We start from the raw sequence: 5,480 nt of genomic DNA, 5'->3' as shown, positions 1-5,480 counted from the left end.
CGTAGGACGATGGAGGTAAAAACAGGCAGTAGCCTGGGAAACACGCCTGAGAAGGACGACGAAGGGAAGTGGAAAACCGCTTCAGCGTCGTCCTGGCGGGAAAGCGGCGCTCAGGATGCCGGGATATCAGCGTGCAGGGCCAGGGTTCCCCGGAGCTGCGCAGGCGCCTCCAACCGCCTCCCGCCTTCTGGCACCAGCCACGTCACTCCCGACACGTGGCTCTTACACGCTGAGTGCTGTCTTGATAAATCTCGTTGTAATTTTTCCTTGCTGCCTGCTGGGTCTGCAGCCGTGGGTAACTGGATCGCAGAGGTGCAGGAAGGGAGTCGGGAGGGCTAGTCCAGTATAAGGATATTTAGGAGCTAAAACGAACGGAGTAGTAAGCCAACCACGTGGGTTAGCCAAGTTTAGTTTTAGTTACGAAGCCTATCTTTCCATTTTCTCTTTACAAATCGCCTCAACCTGTGCTCCTTAAATTTGTCAGAGATTGTTTATCTAGTCACGTTTTCAGTCTGCCTTTGTGGAGAGCACCCCAGTAGCTTAATTTAACATGTTCCTCTTTCTAATGTATTTTATTTAAATTGGTAGTTTTATCTGGAGCAGTGGTTCTCAATCCAGACTGACCGAAGAAGACAGGGCTATGCGGTTTTAACTAATGCTTGGGCTTAGAGAGTCTAATGTGCAAGGCTGAGAACCAATGACCTGTTCTAGAACAGTACTTCATAACCTTTTTATTTTATGACCCCTTTTCACTCTTAAAAAATTAGGACCACAAGGAAGCTTCTGTTTTTGTGTTAAACATATTGATACTGTTTCAGAAACTGAAACCGAAAATTTAAAAATATTAATTCACTTAAAATAACCCCGGATATAAATAACATTTTAAATAAAAAGTAACTTTTTCAAAACAACAACAAAAAAAGAGAATAGCCTTGTTTTGTGTTTTTGAAAATCTCTTTAATGCCTGACAATAGAAGACAGCTGGATTAACACGACTGCTTTTGTCCCCACTCTACTGCGATACCACACACCGTGTAGCTGCTGGAAAACTCCACTGCACACTGAGAGAATGAGAGCAAAACAAAGAGGTCTCAGTATTATTAAGAAAAGTTTTTCTCATGGTGTCTTAGAAGAGGTCTTGGTGACATCTGTACTTGACATCTACACCCATACCACACTTTGACAATTTATCTGGAAGCTTATCAGATTCAGGTCTGACTCTGGGCAAAAATACACACACAGATGTACATCTATCCTGCACATAATGTCTTGCTCTGTTTTCTTTCACCTTGCAATTTTTCACTTTGTACATCCTGGAGATCCTTCTGTAGTAGCATATAATATATTCCTGATTTCTTTTTATAGCTTGTTTGATGGTTTCTAATAAACAGAGATTCAGTTTTATCATCTCTTACTCTGTAGGACATGCAGTGTTGAAACACATCTACAAAACATGAGATGAGTTCTGTTTTTGAACTTGAGGTTCTAGTTTTTTATTATCTTAAGTGTGTTTTTACACTTTTAATACTACCTGTCACTAGGACAAAACCACATATTTAGGCCAGGATTCCAGAATGGGAATTTTGTTTAAATTTTGATGACCTCCTATAAAACCAGTTAGCAAGTCCTACTGGTACCATGTTTAGTGCTATCTTCCTTTCCATAGCAGCTTATTTGACTCTTAACTGGTTTTTCAGCTAAATCTCTCTCCATTTTACATGCTGTTGCCAGATTAATCTTTCTGAAGCAATTGCATTAATCATTATTTCTAGACTTAAAAGATTTAAAGTCTTCTCATTGCACGGACTTCAAAATCCTTTGTGAAATCCACTGCAAATTCAAGAAGTGATTGATGTTTTTTTTATCTGCAAAAATATGAATAATGAAAGGTTGCAGTCTCCTTTAAGGGAATTTGAAGTATTAACAAGCATACAGGGAGAAATTTAAGGGGACTGGGGGAATACTTGAGTCACGCTCCAGGCAAGACTCTTTTTAAGGTGCCAAAAGAGGTCAAAGGAACATCTCTGGTCACAGGGATCATGGACATCTCAGACAGAAAAAGCAAGTGTTCTGTTGCTCTCCAGGGAGATTTTCTCTTCCTTTCTTGCCTCCCTTTCCCCCCCAACCCCTTCTGACTATATAGTTGACAATGTTTATAGCATATTGCTTTATGATATCCTCAAGCTTATTTCTGACATATATTCATTCATAGAAGACAGCAAAAGTACTTAGAAATGTAGCTTTTTTTTTTTTTTTTTACCTTAAGAGCTATGAATCAGCTCTTTTCAATACACTGAGCTGAAAATGTTTAGCCACATTGCATTTTATTTACTGATTTAGGGAACAAAAAGAGTTCTGGTGATTTACATGTTGATATTAGAAGTACAGAGTCTCAGGGCCTTTGGGTTGTTCACTCTGCTTTCCTTAGAAATCAGCATGGTTAGTTTTCTTAGTTCAGGTCTAGAGTCATTTCAGCAACCCTTTTCCTGGCCACCTTATTTCTCACACTTCATATCCCATTTTCTTCCTTCACTTTTTTTTCCCCTCCTAGCTTTTATCAATATATTTTACTTGTCTTATTTGTGGCCTGCCTCTCCCACGGGAACATCAGGTCCATGAAGGCAGGAATTTTTAGCTGTTTTGTTCACTGCTCTATCCCCGGCTTCCAGAACAGTGCTTGGCACAGAGTAGAAAGTCAATTATTTGTTGGATGAAAGCATGAAAAGACAACACAACTACAAATTAACCTCCAAACCATCTTTATTAAAGACTATCAATATAAAAATAGCTTCAATTATATAGAATATAGAAACACAACTCTACAAAATTATTTTCACACAGTTTAGTGTATAAAGTTTTAGTAACATTTAATAATATATTTTAAAATATCCAAAGTATACATCCTTGTTCTCAAAAGTGTTTAGTGCTGAATATTTTTTCTCAGCTTCTTTCCAACATTTTGTACAGTAGCAGGTATGATTTAGCTGACACCTTGGTTTTTAGCCAATGGACATTTAATAATAATAAATGGTAGTAGTAGGAGTAGCTAACACTTTCAGAACACATAATATGTGCCAGGCACTATTTAGAGGGAACTTATAGGGACAACAATTATTCACAATATTATTTTCAAGAATGTTCAAAGCAGACAAACCTAGTAAACTGGTTTCACGACTTTTCCCATTTGTGTCAGAAATATTAAAAAAGCAGCCACTGCAAATTTACTATCTCGACAGTACGCATCATCATCAACAGTTCCTTGGCACAAATAAGAAACTCTCCCTTGCTAAGTACAGTTCTCAAACCTGACAAAAAGAAACAAGAGAACACTAAAGAAAGGGGAGGGAGGGAGAAGGGAGGAAGGTGTAGAATCTATAATGTAATTTTGGGGGACTAAAAGATATATGATGGTGATAAAACAGTACTTGGTATTTCCAAAAATGATAGTTCTATAATCTTTTGCATTAATAGTCCGGTAAAAGGGAATATGTGTAGAATGCTAATAAAATTCAACTTAAGAATGTTATCAGCCAAAGCACACCTCTGGGGTATCTGCACTGTCATGTTGTCCCCTTTTATTTAATAAAGTGACAGGTAGGCACTCATTGGCCAATAATTAAATTGATCTTTCAGATGTGAATCTGAACATATTTGGAAAAATGGGCAGCGAGGTTTAATTACAATGCTTACTTCAATATCCATTTAGAGATGACAACCATGATGTTTGGTTTTATTTCTTAAAAATGCAATGTCTCAAAAAAATGCCATTTCTCTGCAACATGGACATTATAGTATACATCTACAATACAGCAAATGATTTTCCTCTAAGATAAGTAGTCTATTTTGTCTTTTTATTTTTGTTATTGAATGGTGGTCTGAAGATGCTTTGACACCAGGAAAGTAGTTCAAAAGACCAAAATTTCAGTAAATGAAACAAAAAAGTCCCCTATAATAAAACCCCAGGTTTCAGTTCAGTCTGTTTGAAAATCTGAGGTGACTAATAGCTACATTTATTAATAAATCTCAGTACGGAAATAGCTCATGGTGTTTTGGGGGACATATTAAGAAATTTAAGACATTTAATAAATACTTTTAAACAAAGTACCTTATTACCCATATAGGTACACAAGCAGAGCTAAGGCAGTGGTTAAAAGTCTACCATTCTGACCAATATTAAGGGGAGGAGGATATTTCAAGACATTTTGTACATTTCAAGAACCAAAGTTTCTTGCTCTGATTTAAATGTTAAATTTAAGGCCCACAAATTACTAACAGGACAAATACAGTGGTTCGCATTTTAAATACCTGGGTGAAAATCTCTTGAACTGATTATATAGAGGTAACACTGCTTCTTCTAAGACCAAATGTTTCAAACGGTGCACCCACTGTGTTTTACAGTTAGTTCTAACCTGGAGGGCTCATGTTGCAGGTGCTGGGGGAGGGGGGGGCGGGCAATAGAGACTGACTTTAGATGTGCTGGCATAATTCGCCTTCCAAAGCTTAAGTCCTGAAGGAGAAAAAACCCAGTATTGTAGTCTCGGGGGCATCTGAGACTTCAGGAGGATCCACTCGGCAAATGTTAATTAAAAATGCAGTATTTGTTACGTTTTTCCTTCCTTCTCAATCCACCAAATTCTCACAGCCAGAGAAAATTCTAACCCCATTAGTTCACTCTCTACTAAAGGTCAAGTAAACTATTGTTCATTAAGATACCTTCCTTTGGGAAAACCCAATACATAATAAACCATATTTATAAGGCAAAAGTTAGTATTTTAACAGAAGAAGTCACCACAGGATTTCTTTAACCCAACTTTTTCAGTGTTTTTAACACGATTAGGTTTTTAGAAAAGATTTACGTATAGTTGTCCTTAAATTCATGAACTATATAAAATATGTGTGCAGACCTGAATATATTTCACTAGAAGAAAAATAATAAAAGTTTATGCATAAATAGTTTAAAAACTATATCCTAGTCAAAATAGAGCTGACCTGAAAGAGTAAAGAAAATCAAATAAATAGAAAAATAAGTTTAATCTTCATTCCTCAGTTCTTCTACCCCATGGTGAGGTATTTATTAAAACAGTTAAACTAAAGAAAAGTATTTGATCTAATAAGGAATCAGTACTTGGACATTATAAATTTAGGTACCGAGCAGTAGGCAAGAAGAAAAAAAACCTGTACGTACATTTTACTTAAGAGGGACTTTAGAAGTCTCAATACAGTCATCTCACTTGTAATGAAAATTCTGAACTCAGAGAGGTACAAAAACTTGCTCATGGTCCCAGCACTAATTAGTTACAGGACCTGGTCACACCCTCCTGATTTTGTGATTCTTTTACCAGATATCATCTTGAGAACAATACACAGTTTATGAATTATGAATTTCAAGATAAATATGTCCTCTATTAATTTTATATAAAACATTTCACATTATTTCAAACTAGTCAATAAATTAACATTATATACCAAAATGGAAATAA

Source organism: Ursus maritimus, unplaced genomic scaffold, assembly GCF_017311325.1.
Source record: "Ursus maritimus isolate PB19 unplaced genomic scaffold, ASM1731132v1 scaffold_11, whole genome shotgun sequence".
NCBI classification, from domain to species: Eukaryota; Metazoa; Chordata; class Mammalia; order Carnivora; family Ursidae; genus Ursus; species Ursus maritimus.
The sequence above is the reverse complement of the archived record's forward strand: the minus strand, read 5'-3'. Positions refer to the sequence as shown.